Below are 13,403 nucleotides of genomic sequence, written 5' to 3' on the forward strand. Positions count from 1 at the left end.
GTTTTGGTGACAGATTGGATTATTAATAATGCAACAATAAACAGACACAGCGTGGCTTAGCGGAAAGAACATGGGCTTGGGAGTCAGAGGTCATGGGTTCTAATCCTGGCTCCACCACTTGTCAGCTGTGTGACTGAGCAAGTTGCTTAACTTCCCTGTGCCTCAGTTACCTCATTTGTAAAATGGGAATTAAGACTGTGAGCTCCATGTGGGACAACCTGATAACCTTGTAACCACCCCAGGGCTTAGAACAGCGCTCGGCTCATAGTAAACGCTTAACAAACACCATCATCATTATTATTATTCCCTGCCCACAATGAGTTTACAGTCTAGAGAAGGGGAAGACAGACGCTAATCCCGGGCTGGTCCTGGAGCACATCCTGCAAGGGGCACTGGGGTTCGGTGGAGGCAGGGGTCCTCGGGAGGTGCTAAGGACCAACAGCACAGGAGCACGTGGCTGGGCCTGGCCCTCTCTCCCGCAGCTCAGCGTAGCTTAGTGGAAAGAGCATGTGCTTGGGAGTCAGAGGTCGTGGGTTCTAAGCCCGACTCCGCCATTGATCAGCTGTGTGACTTTGGGTCAGTCACTTTACTTCTCTGAGCCTCAGTGACCTCATCTGTCACATGGGGATTAAGACTGTGAGCCCCACGTGGGACAACCTGATTACCTTGTATGTCCCCACATAGTAGGCACTTAACAAATGCCATTATTATTATTCATTCAATCATATTTATTGAGCGCTTACTGTGTGCAGATCACTGTACTAAGCGCTTGGGAAGTACAAGTCGGCAACATATAGAGATGGTCCCTACCCAACAACGGGATCACAGTCAAGCATCAATCAATCAATCAATCGTATTTATTGAGCGCTTACTGTGTGCAGAGCACTGAACTAAGCGCTTGGGAAGTACATGTTGGCAACATATAGAGACAGTCCCTACCCAACAGTGGGCTCACAGTCTAGAAGGGGGAGACAGAGAACAAAACCGAACATATTAACAAAATAAAATAAATAGAATAGATATGTACAAGTAAAATAAATACATAGAGTAATAAATATGTACAAACAGATATACATATATACAGGTGCTGTGGGGAAGGGAAGGAGGTAAGACGAGGGCAACAAGACAAAACATGTAGACAGGTGTCAAAACCGTCAGAATTATAGCTATATGCACAGCATTAATAAAATAAATAGAGTAATAGATATGTACAAGTAAAATAGATAGAGTAATAAATCTGTACAAATATATACAAGTGCTGTGGGGAGGGGAAGGAGGGTTGGGAGGATGGGGAGCAGCGTGGCTCAGTGGAAAGAGCATGGGCGTTGGAGTCAGAGGTCAGGGGTTCAAATCCCAGCTCTGCCAATTGTCAGCTGTGTGACTTTGGGCAAGTCACAACTTCTCTGTCCCTCAGTTACCTCACCTGTAAAATGAGGATTAAGACTGTGAGCCCCCTGTGGGACAACCTGATCACCTTGTAACCTCCCCAGCACGTAGAACAGTGCTTTGCACATAGTAAGCACTTTATAAATGCAATCATTATTATTCTTTTAGACTGTGAGCCCACTGTTGGGTAGGGACTGTCTCTATATGTTGCCAATTTGTACTTCCCAAGCGCTTAGTACGGTGCTCTGCACATAGTAAGCGCTCAATAAATACGACTGATGATGATGATGGGGAGAGGAAAAAGGGGGCTCAGTCTGGGAAGGCCTCCTGGAGGAGGGGAGCATTATTATTATTACTATTATTATTATCATCTCCAGCCGGCTGGGCGGGGCAGGGAGCGAGGGAGGAGGGACGGAGGGAGGAGAAGGAGGCCCGGCCCACTCCGCCCGGCTTCCAATCAGGAGCAGGGAGCGGAGCCGAGGGAGCAGGGCTTGGGAGCTCGGGACGCCGCAGGAGCGGGGGAATCTCACTGCAGGCAGCGGCAGCGAGGGATCCCGGCTTCTCGCCGCCCCAATCTCCGCTGCCCCCGGGAGTTCCCCGCAGGCAGGACGGTGAAACCCCGCCGCTCCGCAGCTCCAGTCCCCGCTGCTGTTGCCGTCGGCGCGATCGGGCCGGATCCCACCGCCCCTGCGGGAATCTTTGGAGGTAACGCCAGCCCCGGGGCCCCGGGGGGCCTGGAAAGTGTCCTCCCCGCGGGGCAGGGCAGGTGGAGGGGGAAGACGGGGAGAAGGGGCGACTGGGAACCTCAACCCTCCTCCTTTGATTGGGTATTTGGCGGGGAAGGAAGGAGATCGAGGAAGAAATTCCCATCTCCGTCTTTTTGGGGAAGGGCTGCAAGAACGACTCCTCCAGGTGATGGAGGCCAAAGGACCGTAGACTGTGAGCCTGTTGCTGGGAAGGGATTGTCTCTGTGGCCGAATTGTACTTTCCAAGCGCCTAGTACAGTGCTCTGCACACAGCGTTCAGTAAATACGGTTGAATGAATGAATCAAGGGAGGAAGATGGGGAGGGGGGTGAGAGAGACACCCAAGGGAATAGGGGAAGCATCCCTGGAGCAACTGTCAGGGAAGGGCCATGAGCAGCCTCATCCGGCCCGGGAAATGGGCTAGGCAGTCTCAGGATGGGCCGATCCCCTTTTCTCCGTCACCCAACTGAGTGAAACTCTCAGGTTTCTGCCAGCCGATGCTTTGTCCCACCTCATTCGCGGAGTGACATGTGATGGGAACATCCATTTACTTTTTCCCCCTGCCCCCATGGGCTAACTAAATAGCTTCTCAGGAAGTTTCATTCTAAGATTCTTCAGTCTCCTTATCTGGTGGCTTCAGATAATTTCTCCCCAATCATTCCTCTCTGCCCTGAGTCTTTGCACCTTCAAGAAGCAAGCCAGCCTGGGCAGTCACAAGTTGCTCAGCAACTCAAATGCGATAATCAGTCAATCAGTGGTGTTTATTGAGCACTTAAAATGTGTAGAGCACTGTACTAAGCGCTTGGGAGAGTACAAGACAACAGATTAGGACAGTACAACCGAATGCAGTTCTTAAGGCAACCTAGACTCTCCTTGGAGAGTTCCCTTTGAGGTTCCCAACCAGGGGCATTTATCGAGCAATTACTATGTGCAGAACACTGTACTCAGCGCTTGGGTGAGTAAAACCACTGCCCCTCCTTCTGGAAGGAGATGTGATTTTAGTGGGGCTTTGGTGATGGGGAGAATGGTGGTCTGTTGGATACGAAAGGAGAGGGAACTGCTGGCAGGAGGGAGGATGCGAGAAGGGGGTCAGTGTGGACCAGTGGGAGAGGAGGGAGGGTAAGTAAGTGGGGAGGTAGCCGAATAAACGCCTTAAGGCCGTTGGTGAGGAGTTTCCGCATGATGTCAAGATGGATGGGTAACCACTGGAGGCTTTTGAGGAGTGAGGAGCCGTGCTCCACTGAAGGGAGCCAACAGAATGGTGGGGGGAGAACTAGGAATCGTTTACGAGGGAGCATAGAAAGACTGCTGGCGCAGACACTGACTAGAAGATGTTGATTCCTCTTTTATGAGGAGAGACTGAAGTCCTCTGTGAGAAGAACCACTGTCATTTTGGGGGTGTGAAAAAGGAGATTATTTGCTTAAGGAGATGGATCTGATTTCATTCTCTCATTCGGCCTTATACCTCATGAATCTCTGAGGTAGAAAGAGAGGAAGAAAAGGTACTAAATCGGTTACTATAACCAAGTTGAAAACCCAGATGGCAGATTTAAAAGCAAATCTGAAGCATGTAATCCTGTCCCATGGTTTGTTTGGCGACTTTACCCTCCTCTCCAACCATGTCTGATGTCTTGAAGAACTGGGTGGGAATTGTAGTGGATTCCAGGAAGCTTTTCTTCCCTTTCTCCACAACGTGTGTATGTCTGTTAGACCTTCTATTCCATCATTAAGAAGCTGCCTTTATGCAACTTTATCTTTAGACTACAGACTATTTTGTCCAGAAGGTAAAGCCTTAGTTCCCATTGCTGCTTTTTCACTCCTCAGCTAAACAAAGTCCTAGTTATGTAACAATACAATTGCCTGTAATGTTGACTCCAGTTGCTGTCCCAGATGATCTGATTTGCTTATTTGTTTGCCACTGTTTTTCATTTCCTTTCCTTGTTCAATCCAGAAGTTGTTCCAACAAATATTCCTGCCGTTTGTTTTCTTTGAAACCTAAGCCATCAACATGAAGCAGCTGGTCATCTCTTCTCCTTGCCTCTAGCCAAATAGACCCCAAAGGACCTTTTGGTGGCTTCTCTTCTGTAGAGAGAGTGTATCTGTAGAATGCAGGCAAATCCTGGATATCAGGTAAGGGGATAGGGCAAATCTGCCAGTTTTCCCGGATGAATGAACTGAGTGAATGGTATTGGCACAGATAACCAATGGGTGTGGCTTAGAACAGTGCTTGGCACATAGTAAGCACTTAATAAATACCATTATTATTTATTATGTGGAGACAGTGTGGTATAGTAGAAGAGCACAAGGCTCAGACACAGGAGACGGATTCTAGCCCAAGGAGAGGAGCATCCCTGGACAGGGAACTTGTCTACCAACTCTGTTTTATTGTATTCTCCCAAGTGCTTCTTACAGTTCTCTGCACTCCTCAGTAAATACCATGGATTGATACCTCCGTTTGAGGGTAATACATTAGGAGATTCCAGAGAAGGCCCTGAGCCTCTAGGAACTCTGCGCTCTGTGGAGATATTTGATGGCAAGGATGATGATCAGGTGAAGTGCTTGTCTATTAAGTCAGTTAATCTTTAGTATTTATTGAGCGTTTACTAGGTGCCCGAGCACTGTACTCGTCACTTGGTAGAGAACAGTACAGTCAATTTGATAGACCCATTCTCTGCCATCAGGGAGCCTGCAGTCTAGAGGGATTGTGTTTATTGAGTGCTTACTCAGTGCAGAACGCTGGTTGAATTCATTCATTCATTCAATCATATTTATTGAGCGCTTACTGTGTGCAAAGCACTGTACTAAGCCCTTGGGAAGTGCAAGTTGGTCCCTACCCAACAATGGGCTCACAGTCTAGAAGGGGGAGACAGATAACAAAACAAAACATGTATACAGGTGACAAAGCATGTAGACAGGTGACAAAGCATATAGACAGGTGAGGAAGACAAGACACAAGGCCTCTGTCTTATCTCTAAACACGGGTGCTTTCAGACCATATATAACCTAAGCTGTCACGAAAACTAAATCATGGCAGATCCCCAGCATGAGCTGCCATTTTCTGAACAGGAATCTCTGAGAGAAAAAACCCAAATTCAACACCAGATTATCAACTATACCACACCACTTCATACACCTTCTGCTTGGTTGAATATAAGAGAGTTAGACACAGACCAGATACTAAAATAATGTTGAGACGGTGAGGACTCAAGTGCATAGGTGACACAATAGGGAAGGAAGCGGAGTGGTGAGATGAGAGATTAGTCAGAGAAGGCTTCTAGGAGGAGATCAAAGAAGTGAGAGGTCATTTGCTTGGACGCCTCTCAGACTTGTTTCATGGTGAGAGGCCACGTTTGTGGAATGCAGGGAAATCCTTCTTCTCGGCATCGGGGAATGTCTTTGGAGAGCTCTGAGTAGACTCTTGGCTAATAAGCTCGATAAAGATTCAATCTAGTCAATTTTGGCATTATTCAAGAAAAGGGAAGCACAGATTAAAAAAAAAAATGACTATCGTACACTCTCATTGTGCCTATTAGCTCTCAAATACCAAGCCTAGGAAGCCGCTGCTGCCATGGTAGAAGTGGTGAATCATCGTGAAGGAATGGCTGTGCCCAATTCCACTCCTTCCCACAAGTCAAGCCCTGAGTAGGCTGGGTTTGGTTTGTTCACAGGCCCGAGCCTGCAGGGCCACGTTGGACAATCCTGAGCTGAACACAGTTGGGACTGGCCTCTCCTGGCTCCCCACGATCACGTGTCCATTTGGGAAGATTCTGGCCAGGGGCCGGAGGAAGGCCCGGGACGTGTGGAAGTTCCATTTGGTCAGTCAGATTTCCCGTTTGGTTCAAGGATCCCCAGGGCTGGAGCTGGTTTTATGTTGAGCACAGGCTAGGACTGAGACAGGCTGAAGTAGATTGGGCCCCGGATTTCTGGCTTCCACAGTTTTCTACCAAGCTATCCCACGTAATCTGTACTAATGGAGATCTTGAGCATCCAAGACCTCTTGTGCTGGGAGGCTTAACCCTCCCTGAAAGTACTTTAGCAGGCAAGACTCAGCCTCATACATGTGATTACAGGTAAAATGAGTGTAGTAATAACAACTGTGGTATTTACCAAGTGCCTACCATGGGACAAGGACTGTACTAAATGTTGGGTTAATTACAGCAGAAGTCAGACACAGACCTGGCCTCACTTGAGTTTCACAGAGGGTGAAGGTAATAATAATAATAATGATGACATTTATTAAGTGCTTACTATGTGCAAAGCACTGTTCTAAGCTCAGGGGAGGTTACAAGGTGATGTGTTGTCCCACTGGGGGCTCACAGTCTTAATCCCCATTTTACAGATGAGGTAACTGAGGCCCAGAGAAGTTAAGTGACTTGCCCAAAGTCACACAGCTGACAATTGGCAGAGCCGGGATTTGAACCCATGACTTCTGACTCCAAAGTCCGTGCTCTTTTCCACTGAGCCACGCTGCTTCTCTAGTTTTTCTAGAAGGTAGTTTATCACCACTTTTACAGATGAGGAAGCTGAGGCACAGAGAAGTTAAGTGACCTGCCCAAAGTCACACAGCAGGCAAATAGCAAGGCCAGTATTAGAACCCAGGTCTCCTTACTCCCAGCCCTGTGCTCTCTCCACCTGGCCCTGGTGCTTGTGAATGACTTGTTCATTCATATTTAATTTAACCATTGAGCACGGGCGAATGGCAGAAATGACTCCCGCAGCTGGAACAGCCAGAGGTGTTTGGGCTTGTTTGTGGTGAGAAGGAACCTGGGGGAAAACAAGAGGGAGATGGCAATTCAGGATTGAGAATTTTGCACCAAGTTATGAATGTGATGTTGTTTTTAAAGTGCATCAGTCAGGACTCAGATTGGGTTGGGACATGTGAAAACATCTGGATCAAAGCATTTAGCCTGTGGCAGTATCCCAGCCTGCCACACCTTCAGCATAATCCTGGTCTAGCTGATCTTTTACTAATCTAAAACCATTCCCCTTCAGCTAGAGTGCTTGCTGCTGATGACTAAAAAAATCTTGATGGGGTCAGAGCTCAGAAGATCAGATGGTTTGGATCTGGCTAGCTTATCAGCTTGGTCATTAATTACCTCCAGGGATGTTTGAGCTCTACTAATTAGGCTTCTAGCAGGGTCTCCACTCTTGTTCATCCTTACAGGCCATGGGAAAATAGCCCTTGTGAAATATTAACCTTCGGCCTACAGTGGCTCCCTTTATTAGAGGGAAGGAATGAGAAATGGCACTCAACAAGAGGAGAGGGTGGAAAGCGAACCATGGATTGATCACCCCTCAGCCACTGAGAATGATGTTGATGATATTAATCAATCAATCAATTGTATTTATTGAGCACTTACTGTGTGCAGAGCACTGTACTAAGCGCTTGGGAAGTACAAGTTGGCAACATATAGAGACAGTCCCTACCCAACAGTGGGCTCACAGTCTAGAAGGGGGAGGCAGAGAACAAAACCAAACATACTAACAAAATAAAATAAATAGAATAGATATGTACAAGTATAATAAATAAATAGAGTAAAAAATATGTACAAACATATATGCATATATACAGGTTCCGTGGGGAAGGGAAGGAGGTAAGATGGGGGGATGGAGAGGGGGATGAAGGGGAGAGGAAGGAAGGGGCTCAGTCTGGGAAGGCCTCCTGGAGGAGGTGAGCTCTCAGTAGGGCCTTGAAGGGAGGAAGAGAGCTAGTTTTGCGGATGGGCAGAGGGAGGGCATTCCAGGCTCGGGGGATGATGTGGGCCGGGGTCGATGGTGGGACAGGTGAGAACGAGGTACGGTGAGGAGATAAGCGGCAGAGGAGCGGAGGGTGCGGGGTGGGCTGTAGAAGGAGAGAAGGGAGGTGAGGTAGTTAGGGGGCGAGGTGATTCAACGTGCTCACTGAGATTTCAGACTCTAGAATCTCTCCCCCATGAGTGGGAACAGTGAGAAGAGGCCTCCATCTGACTTGCACTGTGAAACCCTGAAGTCCAGAGACCTTGGGTCATTTGCCTCTGGTCTGTTTTTTGGACAGTGTATGTCTATGGGATCCAGAAGACCTAGGGTCTCATCTCAGCTCTGTCACCAGCCTGCTGTACGACCCTGAGAAAGTCAGTTGCCCTCTGTGTGCCTCAGTTTTTTTTCATCTGCAAAAGAGGGATAATATAATAAGGAATGTTGTGAGAAAAAAATGAAATCTTGTAAAAATACAAAATACTATACGAAATTAGGGAATTATAATTATTGTCACACCCCTCCCCACCGTGTTTTTAAGCACATGTATTTTCTTACCATTTTTTCCCATCTTTAAGGACCACCTATCTTTCTTGTTTTTATTCCTAAATTTCATCAAGAATCCGAGTGCTGAGTAGGCTTTAATCTGGATTAGGATTTGAATGTGAAAATCATATCTGAAAGGGGTATATTTTGTAGGTAAAGAAAAATGTTGTGAAATATTTTCCAGGACCGGGTTTGATGTGTGTGAGAAGGCTGTGGAATATAGACTCTTGACAAGGAGGCCAGTTCCCCACCAGGGTTCAGAAATGGGTATTTTCATCTGAGATTGGCTGCAGAAAATTTGTCTTTATGCCTCTCACTGTGGTCTTGCAGGCATAATGACCCTCGTTTGTCTGCTCCACAACAAACTCTAATAACCCCCTCCTCCCAACGTTTCCTTGGAAACTCAGCCTGAAGTTTCAAAAGGCACAGAAAGCAGCACCCTGAACCCAGGAGAGAGAACTAATGAGACAAATGAAAAGCCATCATGAGCTACTTAAAGCTCTTAGCACATTCAGCCTGAGGTGCCGCTATTGTCACAAGTGAGCATTCATCTCCTGATTTTCATACCTGTGATCAGTCTTTTTTCATAGCATCTCTTTGGGGGAGATTAGTAGCATTATCACTGTTTCACAGACCAAGGAACTGAGAAGCTAAGAGCTTTCCCAGACGATTGAGCAAACTAGCAGCAGGACTGGGATTGGTAGGCACAATTCCCTAACTCTGCAGTTCCCTGATCCATGATGGCTCTGCCATTTTGCCTGCTGCCTTACTACAGACCTAGGGAATACATTCTGTGGATTGGCAAATGGCCATTTCTTTTTCAGTGCTTATTAAAGTGGGGAGTGACGCTGTCTTTGCAGATGATTTGATAGTTTTAGAAACAAAATGCAACAGGAAGAGGTTTTTGAGTTTTGTTAGTTTTCATTTCTTCAGCTGGATGACGAGTCTCTTGGGCCAGTCGCATCCCCTCTTCTAGATGGGGACCATCTGGAGGCTTATGAGTTGACTTCTAACACAGAATACCCGGCTATGAGTTGATTTTTGACATATGTCCGTTTTATTAGTAAAGAAGGGCTTTTGTTGTCTCCAGAGACCAAAGTCTTCCAAATATAACCTAATTAATTTGACCAAAAGTATGACAGGCAGGCAGACAAGCAGTGTTGATCCTCTTCCCCACCCCCAACCCCATATGCATAATGACACCCGGAGGAAGAGGTTTGCTTGCTTAAGGTCACTGCCATCGTTGAGAGCGGCCCAAATATTCTGACTTCCCTGACTGTGTTCAGCTGAAACAGTCTTGTGGTTTTCTAGGGACATCTCTTTTTGCATTCTTTCCAGGTCATTTAACCTCCTTTCTCCTCTGTCCCCATCTCTGCTAACTGCTCACCCTCCCCACCACCAGATTTTCCAGTGGTTGGGGTATTGCCTCAGGATTGATAGTTGACCGCAAGGTTCAGGGACATTTTCTGATTTTTATTTCCCTCGTTGAAAATTGGTCCTATAATCCTCTCCTGGATTTATAAAGCAACTTTTTTTTTCCAGAGCTCTTTCATGACAAATATTCTATCCCCATGACATACCTCTAAGACGGGGAGGCAGGCATTATCACTTCTATTTTACAGATGAGGAAAAGGAGGCCCAGAGAGGGTAAGCAACTTGTCTGAGGTCAGATCAGGCCGGCGGCAGAGGGGGAGCTATAACTTGCCAGAGCCCACTTCATTAGACCCCGTCCCCTTGCAGTGAACCCAGGGATCCTGGCAACTGAATCTGGTCTCTGTATACTTTCTTACAATCTGTAGACTGAAAGCTCCTCATGGGCTGGGAACTGTCCACCAACTGTGTTGTATTGTCCTGCTCTGAGCGTGTAATACATCAATTGATCATATGTATTGAGCACTTACTGTGTGCAGTGCACTGTACTAAGTGCTTGGGAGAGTACAAGAAGCAGCATGGCGTAGTGAATAGAGCACGTGCCTGAAAGTCAGAAGGTCATGGGGTTCTAATCCCTGCTCTACCACTTGTCTGCTGTGTGACCTTGGGCAAGTACCATAACTTCTCTGTGCCTCGGTTCCCTCTTCTGTAAAATGGGGATTAAAACTGTGAACCCTATGAGGGACAGAGACTGTGTCCCACCCAGTTATCTTGTATCTAATCCAGCACTTAGAACAGTGCCTGGCACTTGGTAAGAGCTTAACAAATGCTGTCATTACTACTATTATTATTATTATAATATGAGAAGCAGCTTGACCTTGTGGATAAAGCTAGGGCCTGGGAGTCAGAAAGTTCTGGGCTCTAGTCCCAGCTGTACCACTTGTCTGCTGTGTGACCTTTGGCAAGTCATTTAACTTCTTTCTACCTCAGTTACCTCATCTGGAAAATGGGGATTAAGACTATGAGTCCCATGTAGGACACGGACTGGGTTTAAACCAATTAGCTTTTATCTACCCTGGCGCTTAGAAGAGTGCCTGGAACATAGTGAGTGCTTAATAGATACCACAGTTATATTATTATTATTATCATCATCATCAGAGTTGGTAGACCCATTCCTAGCTCACAAGGAGCTTACAGTAAAGTACAGTGCTCTGCATACGGTAAACAGTCAGTAAATACACTAACTATTCACCTTTGTGAGGTAGGTATTCTCCTTCATTCAGTTTCATATTGAAGCCAAACAAACCAGAGAAATAAACACAGAAGGCTCATCTCTTTATCCCCTAATAGGCTACCTGCCCCCACAATGGGAAGATGTTGGACTCATTGTTTGGAGGCTAGGAGGGAGGGTAGAAGAACCTCTTTGAACCCACAGGTGGCTTAGTGCAGAGAGCACAGGACCAGGAGGCAGGAGACCTGGGTTCTAATTCCATCTCTGCCACTTGTCTGTCACTTAACTTCTCTGTGCTCAGTTTCCTTGTCTGTAAAATCAGGATTAAATACTTGTTCTCTTTCCCTCTTAGACTGTGAGCCCCATGTTGAGGAGGAATCTTATCCGTTCTGATTATATAGTATCTACCTCAGTCAATCAATCATTTTATTTGAGTGCTTACTATGTGCAGAGCACTGTATTAAGCTCTTGGAGGAGTACAGCACAATAGAGTTGGTTGAAACATTTGCCAGTGCATAGAGCATTGTAATGTTTAGTACTTAACAAATACCATAATTATTTTTCAGTAACCACCACCCTGAGCAACAGCTCAGAGGCCATGTGGTCACTTGGCTCTCCTGTGTGGACTCACAGTGGACTCACCTTTGAGTGTGTGTGTGCTTTAAGCCTCCTTCTCTGTCCCAACATTTTTCCCATTCTTCCTTCTTCGTCCATCATAACCACCTTCCCCCCCCCTGCAATTTTTTAATGGTATTTGTTAAGCGTTTACTATGCACCAGGCACTGTACTAAGTGCTGGAATAGATAAAAGCTAATCAAGTTGGACACAGTCCCTGTCCCACATGGGGGTTCACAATCTTAGTCCCCACTTTACAGATGATGTAACTGAGGCTCTGAGGAAGTGAAGTGATTTTGCCCAAGGTCACACAGAAGACCAGTGGCCAAACCAGGATCAGAACCCGGGTCCTTCTGATTTCCAGGCCTGTGCTCTTTCTAGTAGGCCATACTGCTCCCCACTTTCCACCCTTCCCTGTTCTTACTTCCTTGGGGCTGAGAGTGAGGAGCCCAAATTGGAAGGTGTGCCGTGAAGCTTAGAGGAAGTAGTTCTATGCTGAGCCACACATTTCTGGTTTATGTGCTTTGCAGTTGTGGCTTCCCTGCTTTGCTGGTACTGACCAACAGGAAGAAGTCCAGAAAGCAAGCGAGGGGGAAATGCTAAAGTTGGCAGTGGTGTGATTATAGTGTGTGAAAGAGAGAGAGAGAGAGAGAGAGTGTGTGTGTGTCTAAATCACAGATGAAATTTATAGTGTGTGAAAGTGTGTGTGTGTGTGTGTGTGTGTGTGTGTGTGTGTGTGTGTGTCTAAATCACAGATAAAATTTTCCAACATGGGCATCCATATGGAGGTGTGAGGTGAGAGGGCAGCGAAGACTGGATAGTAAAATTTTTAAAATGAATTTCATCTATTTCATTATCCCACAGTAACCTTTTCCAGTGACTAAACTGATTCTCTGCTTTAGCCTTCTCAGAATGGAGAGGTATGGAGCGGGATGGCACTAAATGGAAGGAGATTTTTGGTAGCTTGGGAGAAGCAATAGAGAGGAACTGAGGTCTCCTCGCGAGACCACAGGTGGGTCCAAAATGAATTAATATTTTCAACAACCAATTGCTGAGTTCTTAATCAGGGAATATGTCTGTTTATTGTTATATTGTGCTCCCCCAAGCGCTCAATTTAGTGCTCTGCACACAGTAAGCGATCAATAGATATGATTGACTGACTGAATTGACTACTTGTTCTTCAACTCTGATTAGTGCATCCTTTTGGCCTTTATCTATTGACAACCTCTGCCACCATTCCACATTTGTCATTGCACCTCTTCTCTGCAGATGTCCAATGCAAGACCTTTTTCAATTAGTGGTATTTATTGAGCATTTAATTTATGCAGAACACTTGTTAAGCACGCAGGAGAATGCATTAGCATAGACAATACGTGCCCCCCAGGAGCTTACAATAATGATAATGATAATAATTATGCTTTTAAATAAGTACTTACCGTCTGTCAAGCATTATTCTAAGCATTGGGCTTGATATAAGATAATCAGATTAGACACAGTCCTTGTCCCATATGAGGCTCCCAGTCTTATTGGGAGGGTGGAATTTAGTTCCTATTTTACAGATGAGGAAACTGAGTCATAGAAAAGTGAAGTGATTTGCCCAAGGTCACACAGCAGACAAATGTGGAGCTGGGGTTAGACCCCCAGCTCTTCTATTTCCCAGGCCAATGCTTTTTCTACCTGGTCACGCTGCTTCCCAGTCCAGCAGGAATACCTATTGGGAATAATCTGTGTTCCGACTTGAAAGCATTGGCAGTTCGGATATATGAACAAACTCAG

The 13,403-nt window shown here is 46.2% G+C and overlaps 1 protein-coding gene across 2 annotated transcripts in view; it reads left to right on the forward strand.

Annotated features, from left to right (window-relative positions):
* The first annotated feature begins 1,979 nt into the window (after window positions 1-1,979).
* Window positions 1,980-13,403, forward strand: part of STON2 (stonin 2) — a 166,183-nt gene continuing 154,759 nt past the window's right edge. The window contains exons 1-2 of one of the 2 annotated variants that reach the window (XM_038751709.1): window positions 1,980-2,091; window positions 4,083-4,261. The gene's annotated coding sequence lies outside the window, so the exon portion shown is untranslated. The remainder of the gene's footprint in view (window positions 2,092-4,082; window positions 4,262-13,403) is intronic. The other variant, XM_038751718.1, reaches the window with a different exon arrangement.

Source organism: Tachyglossus aculeatus, chromosome 1, assembly GCF_015852505.1.
Source record: "Tachyglossus aculeatus isolate mTacAcu1 chromosome 1, mTacAcu1.pri, whole genome shotgun sequence".
NCBI lineage: Eukaryota > Metazoa > Chordata > Mammalia > Monotremata > Tachyglossidae > Tachyglossus > Tachyglossus aculeatus.